The 22976-nt window shown below is 44.3% G+C and overlaps 2 protein-coding genes across 4 annotated transcripts in view; one reads left to right on the top strand and one right to left on the bottom strand.

Moving 5' to 3' along the window:
* Positions 1–22976, bottom strand: part of LOC126212834 (uncharacterized) — a 442779-nt gene that overhangs the window by 333780 nt on the left and 86023 nt on the right. The gene's annotated exons all lie outside the window — the stretch shown is intronic.
* The window catches only part of LOC126212833 (poly [ADP-ribose] polymerase tankyrase-2-like), a 67894-nt gene continuing 67633 nt past the window's right edge, over positions 22716–22976 (top strand). Inside the window, exon 1 of the mRNA XM_049940248.1 lies at positions 22716–22846. The gene's annotated coding sequence lies outside the window, so the exon portion shown is untranslated. The remainder of the gene's footprint in view (positions 22847–22976) is intronic.

Below are 22976 nucleotides of genomic sequence, written 5' to 3'. Positions count from 1 at the left end.
CTCTACATTTGGTACCGGGGTTGCGTAGACATGAGCTTTCAAATGCCTCCATAAATGAAAGTCGAGAGGGTTGAGGTCAGGAGAGCGTGGAGGCCACGGAATTGGTCCGCCTCTACCAATCCGTCGGTCACCGAATCTGTTGTTGAGAAGCGTACAAACACTTCGACTGAAGTCTGCAGGAGCTCCATCGTGCGTGAACCACATGTTGTGTCGTACTTGTAAAGGCACATGTTCTAGCAGCACAGGTAGAGTATCCCGTGTGAAATCGTGATAACGTGCTCCATTGAACGTAGGTGGAAGAACATGGATCCCAATCGAGACATCACCAACAATGCCTGCCCAAACGTTCACAGAAAATCTGTGTTGATGACGTGATTGCGCAATTGCGTGCGGATTCTGGTCAGCCCACACATGTTCATTGTGAAAATTTACAATTTGATCACGTTGGAATGAAGCCTCATCCGTAAAGAGAACATTTGCACTGAAATGAGGATTGACACATTGTCGGATGAACCATTCGCAGAAGTGTACCCGTGGAGGCCAATCAGCTGCTGATAGTGGTTCAAATGGTTCAAATGGCTCTGAGCAGTAAGGTCATCAGGCCCCTAGAACTTAGAACTACTTAAACCTAACTAACCTAAGCACATCCATGCCCGAGGCAGGATTCGAACCTGCGACCGTTGCGGTCGCGCGGTTCCGGACTGAAGCGTCTAGAACCGCTCGGCCACACAGGCCGGCTGCTGATAGTGGATGCACACGCTGTACATGGTACGGAAACAACTCGTTCTCCCGTAGCACTCTCCATACAGTGACGTAGTCAACGTTACCTTGTACAGCAGCAACTTCTCTGACGCTGACATTAGGGTTATCGTCAACTGCACGAAGAATTGCCTCGTCCACTGCAGGTGTCCTCGTCGTTCTAGGTCTTCCCCAGTCGCGAGTCATAGGCAGGAATGTTCAGTGCTCCCTAAGACGCCGATCAATTGCTTCGAACGTCTTCCTGTCTGGACACCTTCGTTCTGGAAATGTGTCTCGATACAAACGTACCGCGCCACGGCTATTGCCCCGTGTTAATCCATACACCAAATGGGCATCTGCCGACGCCGCATTTGTAAACATTGCACTGACTGCAAAACCACGTTCGTGATGGACACTAACCTGTTGATGCTACGTACTGATGTGCTCGATGCTAATACTGTAGTGCAATGAGTCGCATGTCAACACAAGCACCGAAGTCAACATTACCTTCCTTCAATTGGGCCAACTGGCGGTGAATCGAGGAAGTACAGTACATACTGACGAAACTAAAATGAGCTGTAACATGGAAATTAAGCGTTTCCGGACACATGTCCTCATAACATATTATCTTTATTTGTGTGTAAGGAATGTTTCCTGAAAGTTTGGCCGTACGTTTTTGTAACACCCTGTATACAGTGGCCACATTCGTGTTAAGTCTTCTTGCACTGTTGCGGAAGAAATATCCAGCTCGTTCTAACCGTATTACACGACTTCGTTCAAAGTCAGTGAGGTGTTGAATAATGGCGCCATTGTCGCCTTATCATCAACTCACCACATCGAATCTCAAAGGTTTTAATGCTCTTCACAGTATTTAAAGCAAACCTCATTTTTATCCTCATAGAGGCGCTGCTGGCGCCACCCTTGCGCGACTGGCGTGAAATTTGAATAGATATCGTCTTTCAGATGTAGAAACATGCCTACAAACTTTGGTTTGTCGCACAACTCCTTCTTGATGCTGCGATTTTTTTTCCATCAGTGTATACCTTCTGTTGTACACTGTAGGGTGGCTATAATTTCACACCTTGCAAGCACTCATCCACATACTTTGTCGTGATCTACAACCACATTAGGTATTATTTGATAGGTAGTACATCGTATATATGAATGTTTAAGGGAAAGTGACATTGTCAGATACGCCTTATAAATAATTGTAAACGCTTATTGCATGAAAGGTGATGGAGTGTCTTTATTATCATACTGGTAGAGACTGGAACGACAGTAGACGGAACTCAAGCCCTCGGTGGAAGACTCACACGGGTCTATTGGTGCTGCTTAAACACAGGAAGTAGCAAGACAGACGTCGTAGCACCTAACAATAGAGTCGCGACCGGCCGGTTTTTAGCCGAACCGGAAGGATTATACTACGGAAACTATGAAAATCTTGGACGCAGGTGAGAGGAACAAAGAATCGGCACATCGGAAACCATGGAGGCTCGGTTATTTCCAAGGATTTTTATTCAGAAGCGTACCATTGTACGAGTATAGGATGTTTCCTCGCAAACTTTCCGCCCTGGACGACAAAAGACTAAAATATAGTTGGTCGGACCGGCCGGAGTGGCCCGCACGGCGCTACAGTCTGGAGCCGAGCGACCGCTACGGTCGCAGGTTCGAATCTTGCCTCGGGCATGGATGTGTGTGATGTCCTTAGGTTTAAGTAGTTCTAAGTTCTAGGGGACTGATGACCTCAGAAGTTAAGTCGCATAGTGCTGAGAGCCATTTGAACCATTTTTTAGTTGCTCGGCGTTCCGAAGAACCTGTAGAGAGGGAGAATATTGCGTGGTTTAGGGAATAGGATTCGTTTTCGGAATTACGAGGGTGGGGAGCCACGCCGTGCTGGGAGACGAGGTCTTCCGTTGTGAGCGCCCGTCTGTGACGGTCGCTCGATATCAGCTTTGTTGGAATGGACGGACTTGCTGTCTTTGCTCTCAGGAGAGTTTATACTTCGAACAGTTAGGCACTGTACTGTTGCGAACCTATACTATTCTGGACTTCACCTACGGGTTGGAACTCGTCGTTGAGTACACAGCGTTCAGTAACTGAGAGCACTTCTCCTGCCTATAGTTACGTTGAGACGTTATCTGAACTCCGTCCTTGTGGATGGGAGTTCGCGTTTCTCGTCAGTAGAACACAGAGAGGAGAAGACAGTGTGAGCATATTAGTCAGAGAACCACCTTCTGCCGTGTCTGAAAGAGTTTACTTGTGGCTGGAGTTCTTCCATCGTCGCAAATGAGTACAAGAACCATCACTTCGATGCACCGGACGCAGTACATACGGTGATGTCGCAAATTGCTTCGGCTTATTAGGGCTATAAAAACTAAACAGCTGTGATCACGTTAGTTTATTTCCACTGAGGTTGCAGACCACCGTAGATGGTGTCTTCTAGTGTTCGGTACGTAGATGGTGTCAGTCATTAAGCGTTATTGATATTACATTGCACAGTCATAATATAGGGCAGATTTGGGCAATTGATTAGTAATTTTACTTAGGAAATGTAAACTTTCTTTAATCTACAATAAAAATATAATCAGCAACAAGGTTTATCATTTAGTAGGATTAGTTGCCTTCATCATTCATGTATGTTTAGATTGTAGTTTATAGAATTAAGAGATCCTGAGATCTTGTTCAGGGGGTAGTGAGACAGGGCCAAATCATCATTTTAGCGTTTATTATTTTCCGTTGCGCACATTCATTTTACACTCGGCTGGAGTAGCAGCTTGGAACACGAAAGTTTAAACTTTTGACTGTGGCATAGGAAAATAAAATTCAGGTATACAATGTATACAAAACCACGTAACGTTGAGCCGAATAACTGGCGCCTACTAAAAAGCATGAAAAGTCCCTTTCACACGTGAACATAGTTGGCGTCCACAAGGGAGGCCAAAGGGGGGCACTTGTCCGCCTCCACCTTGAAACTGGCGTAGTAGGGTTTTGATTTATTTCAGAATTCTCACATATTTCTAGAAACAATTGTCTCGAATGCCACTCAGCTGCAGATTTAGCTGCGCAGAGTGCAAGGGGAAATACTGCGGCTTCAGTAAGCATTACACTATATGGTTCTGGAGTTACTGGCGAGAAATTACATCATTTTCTGGTTTCGGTGTTGTTTTACAGTCTTGGGTTTGTGAACCATTACAGAACATTGACGAAATTCAGTGTGGAATGCTTTCTCTATCGCTTCCCTTGTACAGTCCTTAATGAGCTACTGAATGTGTCATATGCCACACGGAGCACAGCAGAACCAGTCGCGCCTGCAGTAGATCTGACAAACGCACGTCGACAATTCACAGCGGAGAGCACTTCGATCCAATATTCTCGATTTCCTCTCTTATTGCATTCGCGTATTGAACGAGTGCAGATTGCCTACCAACATATTTATCTATGTCTCCAAATGAATGTCAATTAGTATCCACAAAGTAGTTATAAAATTTTACTGTAGTCAAATAGGAAACTTATAAGAACACCATTTTTCGACATAGTCGCCTTGCGAGTCGACGCACTTGGTCTATCGTTATACAAGCTTCATGATGCCATCATAAAAGAAGGTTTTCGGTTGAACTGCGAGCCAGGAATGCACCGATTCTTTCACTGCTTCGTCCGAGGCAAATCGACGGCCCCTTATTGCCTGTTTCAGTGGGCCAAACAAGTGATGGTCAGAAGGGGCAAGATAGGGACTATATGGAGGATGATCCAGCACTTCAAATTTGGGTTTGTGGAGCGTTCCAGCAGTGTGGGCAGCAGTATGCGGACGGGCATTGTCGTGCAGCAACACAACACCTTGTGACGGCAATCGTCGGCGTTTGCTTCGAACTGCAGGCTTTAGCCTGGCAGTAAACATCTTACTGTAACGTACACTGTTTATTGTTGGGCCCCTTTCCCCATAATGTTCCAGTACTGGACATTGTGCATCCCAAAAAAACCTTAAACACCAGTTTTCCTGCGTACGGTTACGTCTTAAACTTTTTCTTGCCCGGCGAATTTGTTTCCATTCCATAGTCTGCCGTTTACTCTCCGGCTCGTAATGGTGGATCCATGTTTCGTCACCAGTGATGACCCTGTCTAAGAAGTTGTCCCCTTCGTTACCATAGCGATCCAAATGTTTTTTGCAGATGTCCATGCGCGTTTGTTTATGCAGCTGTATGAATTGATTTGGGACCCATCTTGCACAAACCCAAGTCTATTGTGGATGATTTCGTAGGCAGAACCGTGACTAATTTACAGCCGAGGTGCCACTTCGTCAATAGTTAATCGTCTAAGAGAATCATTTCGTTTGTGGCGGTAAACGGTCGTCCGGCTCCTTCATCGTGCGTAACACTTGTGCGACCATTTCGGAATTTTTCAATCCATTCGTAGACACTCCATTCTGACAAAACACTGCTCCCGTACAGTACCGAAATTCTTCGATGAATTTCGGCCCCTGATACGCCTTCCGACCACAAAAAACGAATCACTGAACGTTGCTCTTCTTTGGTGCAAACAGACAGCGGAGCAGACATGATTAACAGCACGACAGCGATAACGAAACTAACCTAGCTGCTTGAAAGTTGCAAAGATATAACAACAAATAAACAAGGCACACGTCATCAACGTAAAATGACAGTACTGCCCAAATAAACAAAAATATAACGAATTTGCTGACAATAATTGACTTGCTCTCGTATATTCACGATCCCTTACGGAGATGTACTCGTATACTGGCCGCAGCAGAACAGTCGCCCAGTTCCTGTGGAACACAGGTTCTTTCAATTTATTCAAGAGGTTCGTCTTCCTTCCAGAGTTTCCTATATACGTCCCTTCACCTTATGTATTAGACTTTCGTTGTAACAACCTGTTACGACGATACTAGCGCCTCTTTAAATTCGTTCGATGTCTGATGCTTGATACGAACTCCAAACGCTGGGGCTGTCGCACTAGGAAGATTCTTTAGAGATGCGCCATGCTTTCTCACAATCTTTACAACAAATCCAAGTCTCCCATTCGCTTTCACTAATACTAATTTTACGCGACTAGTCCGTTTCACATCGTCACTTAGAAGTGACCCTCTATGTTCACACATGGTTACCTACTAAAGATGATCCTGCAATCACATCCTATCGGACACTTTCTCTTTGTTAGTGGCATCTAAAGAGAGCTGTCATTTATTACACAAAGTGAAAATTGTTTCCAAACATTACCTTTGGATCGTCCAATAACGATGCTTCCCTGGGGACAACAACATAGTCGCGGAGCAATCTTATAGTTTTTCTGACTCTACCTCTTAAGTCGTCTACGAATGCTGAGAATATCAACGGTCGTATTAGCGTTCCTTGAAGCGTGCCCAATATTATTTTCGTTTCTGTAAAACATGTAGTAGACGAGTTTTGCTATTTGCGCAGTAAATGATCGAAATAGAGAGGATATAAAATGTAGACTGGCGATGGCAAGGAAAGCGTTTCTGAAGAAGAGAAATTTGTTAACATTTAGATTTAAGTGTCAGGAAATCTTTTATGAAAGTATTTGTATGGAATGTAGCCATGTATGGAAGTGAAACATGAACGATAAATAGTTTAGACAAGAAGAGAATAGAAGCTTTTGAAATGTGCTGATACAGAAGAATGCTGAAGATTAGGTGGATAGATCACGTGACTAATGAGGAGGTACTGAATAGAATTGGGGAGAAGAGCCGGAATTTCTGGCGCATCCTCTCCAGAAGAAGAGACGCGTTCTGACACATCGAGGGATCACCAATTTAGTACTGGAGGGAAGCGTGGAGGGTAAAAATCGTAGAGGGATACCAAGAGATGAATACACCAAGCAGATTCCGAAGGATGCAGTGTGCAGTAGTTACTCGGAGATGAAGAGATTTGCGTAGGATTGAGTAGCATACAGAGCTGCATCAAACCTGTCTTAGGATTTAAGGACACAACAAAAACAACACAAAACATGCACAGCATGAAGTACTCTCTTGTTTTAGTCAAATATTCATCGATCCAGTCAAACATTAGCGAAGACCACACCGCAAGGTGTTATCTTGGTTGGCAGTCGACGATGCGATGCAGTGTGGAACGCCTTTCAGAACCGTGGGAGGACGGAAGCTACTGGTTCACCAGTATCTCGTGTTTACAATACGTGGCTCGTGTCGTCACTGACGAAGACTAAGAGGACGAGCAGCGATATGGAGGACCGAGCGACTCACTTGTAATGCAGTGTTCGGTCTTGGCGGTTGCACACTTGACCAACGAACCTCAGCGAACGCAATGACCGCTTCGTTAGCCGAAATCGGATTTGCGTCGGCAGATCAGAGCCAACGGAGTGCTTGGCCTTGGTTGCAGTTCGGATTGGGAGCAGTAACAACGAAGGGTTGCCGGTGAGTTGGGCTTGGGAACGCATCTTCTAGGGTGGACGCCTTGTCCAGTGTTCGTGGCGATCTGCTGTGCCCGTTGAACGGGTATGTGTTTATTGTGTCTAAAAATATTGGATTACTGAGCGGAACTGAGACAGCATTAAAGCTGATGGTTTTATCGCGAGAGGGGATGTTTATAGGAGCCTACAAACTGCAATTGTAAAAACAAATTGAAAAGGTTAGGCGCTTGGAGGGATACACACAGAAGAGGCAAAGAAATTGGTAAACCCACCTAATACCGTGTAGGGCCCCCGTGAGCAGGCAGAAGTGCCGAAACAAAACGTGGCGTGGACTCGACTATTGTCTGAGTAGTGCTGGAGGTAACTGACACCATGATTCCTGCAGGGCTGTAAGTAAATCCGTAAGAGTACGAGGGCTTGGAGGTCTCTTCCGAAGAGCACGTTGCAAGGCATCCGAGATGTGCTCAATAATGTTTATGTGTGCGGGATTTGGTGGCCAGTGGAAGTGTTTAAACTCAGAAGAGTGTTCTGGAGCCACTCTGTAGCAGTTATGGACGTGTGGGCAATGGACATGAATGGATGCATGTGATCACACAGGATGCTTACGTACGTGTCGTCAGTCGTATCTAGACGTATCAGGGGTCCCATCTCACTCTCACCGCAATCGCCCCACACCCTTACTGAGCCTCATCCAACTTAAACAATCCCCCCTGACATGAAGGGTCCATGGATTCATGAGGTTTTCTCCATACTCGCACAAGTCTATCCGCTCGAAACAATTCGAAACGAGACTCGTCCGAACAGGCAACATCTTTCCAGTCATTAACTGTCAATGTCGGTGTTGACGAGCCCGAGCGAGGCGTAAGGCTTTGTGTCGTGCATGGACACACGAGTAAACCTTCGGATCCGAAAGCCCGTATCGATGATGTTTCGTTGAACGATTTGCACGCTATCACTTGCCGATAGCCCAGCACTGAAATATGCAGCAATTTGCGGAAGGAACTTCTGTCACGTTGAACGATTCTCTTCAGTCGTCATTGGTCCCGTTCTTTGCAGGATCTTTTTCCGGCCGCAGCGACGTCGGAGATTCGATGTTTCACCGGATTCCTGATATTCACGGTACACTCACGAAATGGTCGTACGGGAAAATCCCCACTTCATCGCTACCTCGGGCATGCTGTGTCCCATCGCTCGTGCGCCGACTAAAACACCACATTCAAACTCACTGCAGCAGCAGTAACCGGTGTAACAGCTGCGCCAGACACTTGTTGTCTGGTGTAGGCTTTGTCAATCGCAGCGCCGTATTCTGCCTGTTTATTGGTATAGGCATGCCGATACCAATTTCTTTGGCGCTTAAGAAAAATGAGCCGTAGAAAATAATGTGCGCGATATTATACAGAAAATGGAAAAACTGCCCATACTCCAATTCAGTTTCAGGGGCAGAAATTTTGTCCCATCATACTGTCCCCTACTTTTTAAAAGACAGGTTGTTCATTGGCGTCATTTCATCTTCTACTTCGTTTCCTGATGATCAACTTCTTGCAGTAAAATACGAGGGTTATTTGGATAGTAAGGTTTGATCGGCAGCGAAATGAAACCATAGAGAAAATCAAACATGTTTTTATTTTGCAACAGATACACGTTCTAGATACTTGTCTACATAGTAGCCGCTCTGAGACATTTCTCGTAGATTTGTACCAACTTTCCAATACCCTACCTGGCTCAAATGGCTCTGAGCACTATGGGACTTAACTTCTGAGGTCATCAGTCCCCTAGAACTTACTACTTAAACTTAACTAACCTAACGACATCACACACATCCATGCCCGAGGCAGGATTCGAACCTGCGACCGTAGCGGTGGCGCGGTTCCAGACTGTAGCGCCTAGAACCGCTCGGCCACCACGGCCGGCCAATACCCTATCTGCCAACTCCGTACGCTAATCTGCAGTTTGTCGTGTGTGCCGAAATTTTGTCTTTATAGGCAGCGGTTTAAGTGAACAGAGATGAAAATCGGAGGGAGCCAAGCTCGGGCTGTATTGTAGGCGATCAAACACTTCCCATCCAAAAGACTGTAGGATCGCTCTCATTGCTCCTGCAGTACGGAGTCGCGAATTGTTGTGATGAAGGAAGTGCATGACAGCTACGTTGTGTCGTCTCCAAGAAATCAGGAGATACCTCTCAGAGACACTCCTACTTTGCAAGAGACATTATTTGTTAAGCGTTTTTTAAGTGTTCACTGTACGCTCAAAACTAAAAAGAACAACGTCAAGCGATTGACGGACGTAATAACAAGGGAACCTCCCCATCGCACCCCCCTCAGATTTAGTTATAAATTGACACAGTGGGTAGGCCTTGAAAAACTGAACACAGATCAATCGAGAAAACAGGAAGAAGTGTGGAACTATGAAAAAATAAGCAAAATATACAAACTGAGTAGTCCAAGTGTAAGATATGCTACACAAGGACTATGTAAGCTGAAGAGCGCCGTGGTCCCGTGGTTAGAGTGAGTAACTGCGGGCCGAGAGGTCCTTGGTTCGAGTCCCTCCCTCGAGTAAAAATTTTACTTACTTTATTTTCGCAAAGTTACGATCTGACCGTTCATTCATTGACGTCTCTGTTCACTGTAATACGTTTAGTGTCTGTGTTTTGCGACCGCACCGCAAAACCGTGCGATTAGTAGACGAAAGGACGTGCCTCTCCAATAGGAACCGAAAACATTTGATCGCAAATTCATAGGTCAACCGATTCCTCCACAGGAAAACACGTCTGAAATATTCTATACGACACTGGTGACGGCATGTGCGCCACATTACAGGAATATGTTGTCGACCCACCTAACTTGCACACTTGGCGAATGGGTAAAAAGATTCGTCTACCTTGCCCGATTTAGGTTTTCTTGTGGATGTGATAATCACTCCCAAAAAAGTGATGAAAACATAAGAGTTTGTCACATAAACGGCAACAAATGAATGCAACAGTTTCACAGTCGCACAGTTTTCCCTGTGCTCTGTCAAAACATACGTTTTTAACGTTTTCAAGTTTTTCCGTGTGTAGACCGTCAAATCCAGCATGTGTCCAAGCAAATCTGAAAATGTCCTGGAATTTTGGAGAGCGAAGTTGATCATGTCTGAGTGCATGAACTTTGATAATTGTCTGAAAATAAAAAATTAAAACTTTTCACTCGAGGGAGGATTGAACCATGGACCTTCTGCTCCGTAGCTGCTCACGGTAACCACGGTGCTCACCAGTGTACACGTACCGTGATGTGGCTTATCTTGGACATGGACTACTCAGTTTGTATATTTTGCTTATTTTTTTCATAGTTCCATACAACTTCTTCCTGTTTTCTCGATTGATCTGTGTTCAGTTTTTCATGGCCTATCCCTGTGCCAACTTATAACTAAATCTGAGGGGGGTGCGATGGGGAGGTTCCCTTGTAAGAGACACTGTCCAACAGGTTTATGCAAAGCTTTAACGGATTTTCACTGTCGTGTCCATGTAGCGACCGATCGGACTTTCCGAATAACACTCGCAAATGTTGCACACCCGACGACTGCTGAACCTTCATAGTAACGCCCGGAGAAACTGTTATTAAAGCCCTACTCTATTAATCTATAAGAATGAGAAATAAGGAGCAACCTCGGCATGTCATCAGAGCCAACTGCGATCCCACATGACCGAATCTCTTGGCCCAACTAGGACTGTTTATATTTTTTAAAAATGTCGGGTATCCAATTTATCGATATTTCAAAAATATCATTATCAGCCCTCGAATAACGAAAAAAGTAATATCCTGCGTTTCCCAAGGAAGTGTTATAGGCTGTCTATTGTTCCTGATCTATATTAACGACATAAGAGACAATCTCAGTAGCTGTCTTAGATTGTTTGCATATGATGCTGTCATTTACCGTCTTGTAAACTCATCAGCTGATCAAAACAAATTGCAAAATAATTTAGATAAGACATCTGTCTGTGAACGTGTGGGTGCTATTCTGTTATTCTGTGCAACAGATTAATATGAAATGTACCCTTTACCCTGTGGCTCCTCCAAGATGCAATTTCCACCCCCACACTACTACAGAAGTCAGACAGACGCTCCTAACGTTCTAAAGACAAATGCCTGAAAAACTTTCAGCAATAAATATCTTCTGGAGTCGTCCACTGTAAGGAAATGACACAAAAATTCACAACATTTCTTACATAACTAGTGGGATACTTGGGTACTGGAGTAGTGCTAGTCAGTGTAAGAAAAACATGAAACTAACGAAAATTATTTTTTATTTTGCAAAAATTCTGAGAAATCACAATGGCACTTTTAGTTATGAACTGAACAAGTTATTTCCGGGTTCTTTTCGGAATGTGAAGTTACCTCTTAAGCATAGGATTCGCTAATGAAATTTCTATACAAAGTTTAAGATTGTTATTGACTTAACAGAATGGCTGAGAGCTGCGCCTACTCAACTTGAATAATTATCCGTTAGAATGTTGCTAGGTACGGTCGAGGCTGTCGCGTGTGAAATGCAGTGAAGTGTACTGTTGTGCAGGAAATATGGCGCTCGCAAGAGCTGTAGCGCACAATACCGTAAGCTGCGATGACTGCTGTCTGCGCTGCTTGCTGCTGACAAATAAGATAACTCTCGGTGTATCTGGATTGAAAACTCTCCCTACGCCTTGATGAAGCCAAGGACTCCTATTCGCCCCTAGTCTTATTGGCGTGGTACACCGGTCAGAAAACCAGTCCACCGCAATGCGACTCATAATTTCGCTTGCAGGTGTTTAACTATAACTCTGTTCACACCGCACAATAAGTGTGGCGGCCAACACAGTGAACAACACTTAATCACAAGGACTCAATATAGAGTCACACTCCGATTCGCTCTCGACAGAGGCGTCTCCCAGTGAAGTACTGAGGAGAGACTTGTTCCTCGCTCTTTGAGTACATGTATGAGCGCACACGCTCTCGTTACGTGTTCTCACTCCAAGAGTAACAACGGAACGGCCCATCTCCACGCCAGATGTGAAGGGGTATGTCTGTCGGTGTCTTCCATTACTCCTTCAGCTCAAGGCATCAGGAATATTGTCTGCCAATCAGCATCGCTCTTCTAAAACAGGAGAATGCCGTTTCGTTTAAGGCGACCAATCCGGAAATCTGTAGGATCGGCGTTTGGCGTTTGCTGTCTCCCTGTGAAAACCTCTGAAACTGCATGCTAAGTTTGTAAAGAATGCGTAGGCTGGGCGCTCCCACACAATGTAGCGGAATTTGCTTTTAAGCCGAACGCGGGGGCGTTCTCCCCTTTCACTCGGGCAAACGCTGTCCGCTCCACGGGCGGTCGCCGTCCGACGTAGATAGGCTGAATCGTCCTCTGAAGGGACCAGAATCTCAGCGTGCGGTCCACTTCTCCCGAACTAAAAGCTCTTGTGACCGTCGTGTCTTGAATGTGTGTGTCTACACCAGCCTCGAGCCTCTCAATACCGGTGTGCACTTGTTATTTGCGTATCGTTTACATGAATTCATACAACATTGACTTTATCTTATCGAGTCTGGGTTCGAATGAAGCGTCTTGATGTGCGGAATATGATTGCGAGGGCGGAATATGTAAGCAATGAAGGTCAGGAGACCAAGACGTCTTACATCTGTATGGTGCGAAAAGTGGCAGTTGACCTTGAATAAAGAAAGTGTGGAATTATTCACATGAGTACTAAACGCAATCCGCTAAATTTCGATTACGCGGTAAGTAACACAAATGTGAAGGCTGTAAATTCAACTGAATACTTAGGGGCTACAGTTACGAATAACCTAAATTGGAACGATCACATAGATAATGTTGTGGGTAGAGCAAACCAAAGACAGCGACTCATTGGCAGAACACTTACAAGGTGCAACAGGTCTACTAAAGACGCTGCTTACATCATGTTTGTGCGACCTCTTCTGAAATACTGCTGTGCAGTGTGGGATCCGCATCCGGTGGGACTGACGGATGAGATCCAAAAAGTTCAAAGAAGGGATGCTCCTTTTGTACTGTCGCGAAATAGGGGAGATAGTGCAACAGACATGGTACGTGAATTGGAGTGGCAATCATTAAAACAAAGACGCTTTGCATTGCGACGGGATCTTCTCAGAAATTTCAATCACTAGTTTTCCCCTCCGATTGCGAAAACATTCTGTTGGCACCCACCTACATAGGGAGAAATGATCATCACGATAAAATAAGAGAAATCAGGGCTCACACAGAAAAAATTAAGTGCTCGTTTTCCCCGTGTGCCGTTCGAGAGTGGAGCGGTAGAGAGACAGCTTGAAGGTGGTTCATTGAACCCTCTGCCAGGCACTTTATTGTGAATAGCAGAGTAATCACGTAGATGTAGACGTTGATAAGTATTGATTCGTTATTAGATATTTTGTACATCAACAAGCTAGCAGCCCGCTTATCCCCCTTAAAGCAACAACTGAAAGGAAAACGATCCACGTTTCACGGTTGGCGATAACCACTTTGCTAAGAATCGTACCTGCTTGTAAGTGGCCACAATAACAGATCTGTTGGGTCCGTCGTTCTGTTTCGTCGCATATGGACTTACCTGGAACATTTCATGTCGACTTTCGTGTTTCTTCACTTCTGCCAACACCAGCGACCTGACAGTTGTAGTGTCAAAACTGCGTGGTGAAGTTAAACGCAGCAGTTTCTGTTGGTAGCACCGAGCGCCGATCGCCGATTACGTCAGCGTGTCCTCTCACACATCTACTGTATGTGCACTGCGAAGACCAATCTTGTCATTTAGATTTTTGGTCTTCAGTTTCGGCAACTATTTTTGAAGAATGCCTGTCTAGTTTAGGTTTGTTCTGCGCGCCTACGAGACGCATTCTCCAACAGCCAATGAGGGATCAGAAGTTTTGTGGGCACACTACCGTGAATGCCGTAGCTAATGATAACATTAAACGTGATCGTAGCGAGTTGTTTAGTGAATTTCCATTCCATTTGTTCAGAGTTGTCAATGATGATGGTGGTGGTAAGAGATAAATTCTGCTAAAGCGCGCGAGAGACACAATTTGCAGGATATACGCTTTCTTCAAGCAGAAAGCACGCGCCTTCCTATACCGCAACTGTCGCTTGGAATGGCCAACAATGCAATCCCCGTCCATGCTTCGACATACGCGAACCGCCATAGATCGTGGAGTGGACTGCAGTTGCGTTAAAAATTGTTTTTAACGCAATTGGTGTGCTATTTCTTCACATCGGATATCTCCATCCACGCGCTAGTGCAATCGGATTTCTTTCTTTGTGCCATCTATACTTCATCTACATCTACATCATACTCCGGAAGCCACCTAATGGTGTGTGGTGAAGGGTACTTTCGAAACCACTATCTGATACCTCCAACCCTGTTCCACTCGCGAATAGTGCATGGGAAGAAAGATTGTCGGTAAACCTCTGTATTGGCTCTAATTTCTCGAATTGTCTGCTCGTAGTCAATACGTGGGTGAAGTAATATCTTTTTCCGACTCCTCCTGAAAAGTGCTGCCGGCCGAAGTGGCCGTGCGGTTCTAGGAGCTGCAGTCTGGAACCGCGAGACCGCTACGGTCGCAGGTTCGAATCCTGCCTCGGGCATGGCTGTGTGTGATGTCCTTGGGTTAGTTAGGTTTAAGTAGTTCTAAGTTCTAGGGGACTGATGACCTCAACTTTTAAGTCACATACTGCTTAGAGCCATTTGAACCATTTTGAACCATCTGATGGAGGAGCAGAGCGAGCTGAGTTTCACAGGATCTATGTTTGCGGAATCCATGTAGATTTTTATAGAGGAGATGTTCATTTTCCAAAGACGTCATAATTCATTAGCATAAAACATGTTGCATAATTCTGCGACAGATTGACGTTTATTATATAGGTCTATAATTGTGTGGATCCGTCGTACGGCCTTTCTTAAGAACGGGAATGACCTGCGCTTTTTTCCAGTAGTTAGGTAACTTTCGTTGCTCAAGCGATCTACGATAAATTACTGCTAGAAGGGAGCAAGTACTTTCTCATTATCTTTATGGAATCTCATAGGTATCTCATCTGTTCCTGAAACCATTCCACTATTAAGTGATTGTTGCTGCTTTTCATTTCCGCGATCGGTTACTTCAATGTCTGCCATTTCGATGTTCGTACGACGATTGAATCGAGGGACAGTGTTACGATCTTCTGCGGTGAAACAACTTCGGAAGACCGAATTCGGTATTTCGGCCTTCTCTCTGTTATCTTCCGCTTGGGTGCCGGTGTGGTCGCTGAGAGAATGAATAGATGATTTTGACCCGCTTACTGATTTTACATACGTCCAGAATCTCTTAGGGTTTTTACTCAGGTCGGCTGACAAAGTCTTACTTTCAAAGTCATTGAAAGCTTACTCTCAATGCTCTCCTTACGCTCATTTGAGCTTCGTTCAACTTTTGTTTGTCAGCTAGGTTTTTACTTCTCTTCAATCTGAGAAGAAGTGCTCTTTGCTTACGAAGCGCTTTTCTAACATGGCCATTAAACCATGGTGGATCTTTCCCGTCCCTTAAAACCTTACTCGGAACATAATTGTCGAGGGCATATTGAACGATTCCTTTGATTTTTTTCCGTTTCTTCTCCACATCTTCGTCCTCATCACCGAACCTGAAATTTGTATCCTCTCACCGTTGCTGAGCAAATATATCTTCCTTCCTTTCTTGACATTCCTTGTACGACCCGTCGTCATAGATGCTGTCACAGCCTTATGGTCACTGATATCTTCCTCTACGTTAACTGATTCTATAAGTTCAGTTCTGTTTGTTGCCAGGAGGTCTAAGACGGTACCCTCTCAATTTGGTTCTCTAACTACCTGCTGAACGTAAATTTCGGACAAGACGTCCAGAACAATGCCACACGAATCCCTGTCTCTGTCACCAGTTTTGATGGCATAACACTCCCAATCTCTACGTGGCAAGTTGAAGTCACCCCCTATTACAACGGCATGATCAGGAAAATTACAAATGATATTCTGCAAGTTCTGTCTGAAGCGCTCTACAACTACAGATCCTGACCCAGGTGGTCTATAAAAGCATCTGATCACCATTTTTAACAGTTCTTTGATACTCAACTTCGCCCAGATTAATGCATATTCGGAATCCCTGATAACATCGCTAGATTTCATCGCATTATTTACTGCAATAAACACGCCGAGACCATTGGCGAATAAATATTCAAATCTCAACTTTGGATTTCGTTGTCATTGACGTGTGGTTTCAACCAGCTTTCTGTCCCCAATACTATCTGTGCATTATAACGTTCAGTAAGCGATGCTAAATCTGGCACCTTTTCTTAGATGCTCCTACAGTTTACTGGAGGAAGATTGGACGTGACGAAAACTCAAGAAGTAAACTTCCTGGCAGATTAAAACTGTGTGCTGGACGGAGACTCGAACTCGGGACCTTTGCCTTTCGCGGGCAAGTGCTCTACCGTCTGAGCTGCCCAAGCACGACTCACGCCCGGTCCTCACAGCTTTACTTCTGCCAGTACCTCGTCTCCTACCTTCCAAACTTTACAGAAGCTCTCCTGCGAACCTTGCAGAACTAGTACTCCTGAAAGAAAGGATATTGCGGAGACATGGAATTTAATCTGCCAGGAAGGTTCACATCAGCGCACACTCCGCTGCAAAGTGAAAATCTCTTTCTGGAAACATCCCCCTGGCTGTGGCTAGGCCATGTCTCCGCAATATCCTTTCTTTCAGGAGTGCTAGTTCTGCAAGGTTCGCAGGAGAGCTTCTGTAAAGTTTGGAAGGTAGGAGACGAGGTACTGGCAGAAGTAAAGCTGTGAGGACGGGGCGTGAGTCGTGCTTGGGTAGCTCAGACGGTAGAGCACTTGCCCGCGAAAGGCAAAGATCCCGAGTTCGAGTCTCGGTCGGGCACACAGTTTTAATCTGCCAGGAAGTTTCATATCAGCGCACACTGCTTTGCAGAGTGAAGATCTCATTCTGGGAACTCAAGAAGTAGTATGACTCCTTCACACAGTGAAAGGAAACTTATTTCCTACTATAATTTCAAATGAACAGCTTCAACTGTTTAAAGAAAATTGCGAAAAAATATACTATAAAGTAAAAATATCAGCATTCGGTATGGCCATTTCGGTAACGATATATCCGTATATTGAGCAAGCAGTAAAAGAACCAAAAGAAAAATTCGGAGTAGGTATTAAGATCCATGGAGAAGAAATACAAACTTTAAGGTTCGCCGATGACATGGTAATTCTGTCAGAGACAGCAAAGGACTTGGAAGAGCAGTTGAACGGAATGGACAGTGTCTTGAAAGGAGGATATACGATGAACATCAACAAAAGCAAAACGAGGATAATGGAATGTAGTCGAATTAAGTCGGGTGATGCTGAGGGAATTAGATTAGGAAATGAGACACTTAAAGTAGTAAAGGACTTTTGCTATTTGGGGAGCAATATAACTGATGATGGTAGAAGTAGAGAGGATGTAAAATGTAGACTGGCAATGGCAAGGAAAGCGTTTCTTAAGAAGAGAAATTTGTTAACATCGAGTATAGATTTAAGTGTCAGGAAGTCGTTTCTGAAAGTATTTGTATGGAGTGTAGCCATGTATGGAAGTGAAACATGGACGATAAATAGTTTGGACAAGAAGAGAATAGAAGCTTTCGAAATGTGATGCTACAGAAGAATGCTGAAGATTAGATGGGTAGATCACATAACTAATGATGAGGTATTGAACAGGATTGGGGAGAAGAGGAGGTTGTGGGACGACTAGAAGAAGGGATCGGTTGGTAGGACATGTTCTGAGGCATCAAGGGATCACCAATTTAGTATTGGAGGGCAGAGTAGAGGGAGAGCAAGAGATAAATACACTAAGCAGATTCAGAAGGACGTAGGTTGCAGTAGGTACTGGGAGATGAAGAAGCTTGCACAGGATAGAGTAGCATGGAGAGCTGCATCAAACCAGTCTCAAGACTGAAGACCACAACAACAACATATCGATACGTATGGAGTAGATACGACGCCACTATTTTACATTACATTTCGGAAGAGTGTCGATATATCGGTATTTTTGCAACAGCGTAGTCCCGAGCCGTTGCTTTGGTGAGGATGACGGACCGAACGCCAATGCGTTGTTGACAAACGCCCGGCCAAATCCAATCACTGTTGTTCGTTTGCCTTCGTTGGGCTTGTGTGTAAGTGGTTTCGCAGGAATTTATCAGTCGATATACGAGATTTCTCCGGAAAATACGTATAAAAGTTGAATAATGTCTTTATGTTACAAGTTGCAGTCACCGCCAGGTGGGACTACTGCTGTAATCAATCCCATCAACGCTCAGTTGGAGTCAGAGCACTCTGCGTGAAGGTGGGAGGGCGCGGCAGCTTGTTGACAGTCAACCTTTTTCGCCTGCCGTCGGCATGGAGCTCTCTCTGATTGAGGAACAGCGCGTCAACATCAAGTTTCTTGTGAAGCTAGGCAAGAATGGCCGTGAGATTTTTGAGTGTTTGGAACAGGTTTACGGAGACAATTCTCTGAAGGAACCAACCGCGAACAAGTGGTTTAAAAGGTTCCGGGATGGCCGAGAAGAAGTGAACGATGACCCTCGCCCAGGACGCCCGTCGACATCGAGTTCCGATGCAAATGTTGAACGAATTCGGGCTTGTGTTCTTAAAGACCGTAGGTTGACAGTCAGAATGATTGCTGACGAGCTGTCAATCCCCGAAACAATCGTTCACAAAATGCTGACACAAAAACTTGAAATGAAGAAATTGTGTGCGAAAATCGTACCGAAGCTCTTGACGCCACAACAGAAAGGAAAGAGGGTCGAGTGCTGTGAGGATTGGTCGGAAGCACAGGAACGACGGGACTTTCTCAACCGAGTCATCACTGGAGACGAGTCCTGGTTTTACGAATTCGATGTGGAGCTCAAATCTCAAAGCAAGGAATGGAAACTAGCAGGAGAAGCGAGAACAAAAAAATCGCGAAAATCAAGGTCCAGTGTGAAGACAATGTTGATTGTTTTCTTTGATTCTGTAAGGAGGCTGTTTAGGTTTTTATGTTGGTAACGCCACGTAACGCTCTATGTGAAAATCACTGACTGTGCTGTGTGAAGGCTGTGGTTGGTTTGCATTGTTGGAGTATATGCTACTGTAGTGTTGGGCAGTTGGCTGTTAACAGCGCGTAGCGTTGCGCAGTTGGAGGTGAGCCGCCAGCAGTGGTGGATATGGGAGAGAGATGGCGGAGTTTTGAGAGCTGATGATCTGGATGTGTGTCCATCAGAGACAGTAAATTTGTAATATTGGGTATCATGGACTGATATATATATATATATATATATATATATATATATATATATATATATATATATACCATTAAGGTAATTACATTGCTTGTTCTCTATTAGAATCTTTCATTTGCTAAGCCTATCAGTAGTTAGTGCCTTCAGTAGTTTGAATCTTTTATTTAGCTGGCAGTAGTGGCACTCGCTGTATTGCAGTAGTTCGAGTAACAAAGATTTTTGTGAGGTAAGTGATTTGTGAAAGGTATGGGTTACTGTTAGTGAGGGATATTCTTTTGTAGGGATTATCGAAAGTCAGATTGCGTTGCGCTATAAATATCGTGTGTCAGTTTAGTGTTGACCAGAATAGGTAAAGAGCGAAATGTCTGAGTACGTTGAGTTCTGCTCAGCTGTTTGAAAATCAAATAACGTAAGAGGTTTACCAGCACAATCATTCACTAACTTTTTTAAGGGGACGTTTCAATTCTAGGGGCATTTGTAACACTACGCTACTGCGTACGAGTAGAAGTAGTCAGTTGCAAGTTGTAACTCATTACGAGTCTCGCTAGGGAGTTCTTGCAGAACGTTCGTCGTGTCTTCACGTCTAAGAGTCGTTGAGTGAGAGTGAAACAGTGGTCGATAGATAGACAGTGGTTAGTCTTCAGTCGAAACAGAACAGTGAATAGAATTGTTGTGTATGGACAGAGACTGCCTGCAAGAGACTGTTCATTTGAAAGTGTTCTTCGAATAGTACATCAAGAGAAAAGATTAGTTTTCTTCCGACTTTATTTCAGAGAACATTATCTAGTTTGTGTTCGTGGAACTGTAATCAGCTCGGGACGTATGAGCTAAACCTGCATTCTACAATTTCTGTAGCCAGTCTTAGCAAAATTGAATAATATATTTTACTATTCACTACTTGTGTTACTTTATTCGATACTTATTAAAGCCTGTATTATGGTAAGTTGACATGGCTTCACCTTATAAGAAAGTATTTTGGGGTAGATATTGACCGCGTGTACCCGAATGGAGGCAAAATCAGACTTTCACCCACTCAGTAACAACAATGATACGTCAAGCAAGTCTGAAGTGCAACTACACGTTAGGACGGGCAAGAAACAACACAGCAGATGCTACCAAATTGTTAATAATACGGTCGCCAGCCTAATTAGGCATTAACTGAGTTTCTTCCCAGTACAAGTTGATGAACGTTCATACTAAACAACACGTAATGACACTGAATAATATGGTAAATTTTAGAACCAGAAAATCTACTGAACTAATGATTTCACTTTCTGTACTAATGTGAACAATCCATAAATACACAACAATACACTATAATGTTTACTACAAACTTCGTACTGTCTATTGATCGGATTAAAATCGGGCATAGGTTACCCTAGAAATAGCACTTTCGAAACACACATACAATGTCAATTTTGAAAAAGGTAAAACACTAATAAATTTTGGTTTTATATTGACTTTAACTTTGCTGGTCAAATTAGTTCAGTACACTTCAGAATTTGAATGAATAGAAAAGAAAAAGCGGGGGGGGGGCTGAAATTGTTATGATCACTGTACTGAAATTTTAGTTTATCGAAATCGTTAAGCACTCAAGATTTCCAATATATGAGTTTCTACTCTTTTTGTCTTATTTCTTGCTTACTTAACTACCATTATTTTTGTCTCAAATTGGCTAAACTTCATTACTAAACCAGTTTCAAAATTCTCTTCCAACTTTATCAGACCTATACTATTTGCCTAAATATTCATTAACAGCAAAGTTCTTTAAACATCATTCTAACATAGATAGGTCTGCAGGTAATTATTATTAACATAAACTTTGAATCTTCATCTCGGGACACTCGGATTGCACAACATGTGGAAAGGACCCTGTCTAGGTTAGTGATGAGGATAATTAAATGATAGGGCAGTTCAGGTAAAAGTTAAGATGTTATTGAACAGTCAGGAACAAAAGTAACACTGGACCACACGAATACAGTACTAAAAGATTCAACCGGCTCGTATCGAAGCGGTGGTTGGCGGGCGGCGAGATGGCGAGGCGCAGAGCACACATACAATCACAGCTTTGGCTCTTGATGTATCGGCGCTTTGCTTATTCTTAGCGTCGCAATACTTTTCCATTTAGTGCCTATGGAATATAGCCATGCTGTATAGTCGTCGGAAACGGCACATCCGAGGCTCAATGAAATCACGTTTTCCAGGAGAGCCTCCTCGATCCAGAGCGTGTTTCTCAGACTGATGCCCAATTCCGACTACTACTGCTGAGCCCGTTATGCCGTGCCGCGCCCATGCGCATTTTCCCGCGCTCGCCTGCCATCCACCTTTTTCTGCTCCCCTACAGACAGGGTATTCACCAAAGGTTTTGCATTCCACATATCCTAATACATTGCCTACGTATGGACTAGGCGCATAAATACAACTTTAACATCTTACAACAGTTTCAACATTCCTTACATTTCCATTTTGTTATAATATTGCTTGCAATTTGATATAAACATTAATATTCACGTCGAAAATTGGTTACAGTTCCTTTAACATCATGGCATGAAAAGAAAAAGAAATGAAATCAGGACATCGATTACACTAATTTAACGAAAATCAGAAGAAAAAAATTATTATATGTACAGTTGTTGTTGTTACACATTGTTCACAAGGAATTTGTCCCTCCCGGCCAGAGAGTGAACGGAAATGTTTACGTTTAAGTTCTGACACGTCTCAGAGCTCGTGTGGCCCGAGTTCGACCGGAGTTGGCAAAAGGGGGCAGGTGGATCCTTCATCACGACAATGCGCCCGCTCACACGTCGCTCGTTGTGCGCGAGTTTTTGGCCCGAAGCTCAATCACCGTGACAGACAACCCGCCTTATTCACCCGATTTAGCCCCGTGTGACTTCTTCACGTTCCCGAAATGCAAAATGGTGCTTCGGGGTCGGCACTTGGGAGATGTGGAAGCCATCGAGGCGGAAACGACACGGCAACTGAACAACATCACAACTGAAGACTTTCAGCAATGTTCTCAACAGTGGAAACGGCGTTGGCAGAAGTGTATCGCGTCTCAGGGCGAGTATGTTGAAGGAGACGATATTGCAATACCGGAATAATTGTAAAATAAAGTTATTATACAACTTTTATACGTATTTTCCGTACAAACCTCGTATTACAGGAAAGGTGTTGCAAGAAGCGGTCAGGCCGTGTCCGTTCGGCCGAAACCTCTGCCCCTCCAGCAAGTCCAGGACTCGGTGGTGGGGCCGAGAGGGGGGTGGGAGGGCGGGGCGAGTCATGTGACCGCATAGGTGCTGCCGCTACACTTCTGGAACAGTCACCTGCGTGGCGTGGCAGCGATAGGAGGTCGCAGAACAGGCAGCGCTGAGTTCCGTCTCTACAGGATAACAGATTTTTGTGTGTGTATGTGTGTGCGTACACGCCAGGTAGGAGCGCCTATCCATCACGTTACTCATCACCTTCATTGATTCCGGGAGCATATTTACGAGAAATGAAACTTATGTGTACTCTCGACTGTTGCACAATACGTTGCTGGTAGTGGCTAGCCGCGAAATG

The sequence above is a fragment of the Schistocerca nitens genome, chromosome 11 (assembly GCF_023898315.1).
Source record: "Schistocerca nitens isolate TAMUIC-IGC-003100 chromosome 11, iqSchNite1.1, whole genome shotgun sequence".
NCBI lineage: Eukaryota > Metazoa > Arthropoda > Insecta > Orthoptera > Acrididae > Schistocerca > Schistocerca nitens.
Note: the sequence above shows the minus strand (reverse complement) of the source record. Positions and strands in the feature narration are given on the sequence as shown.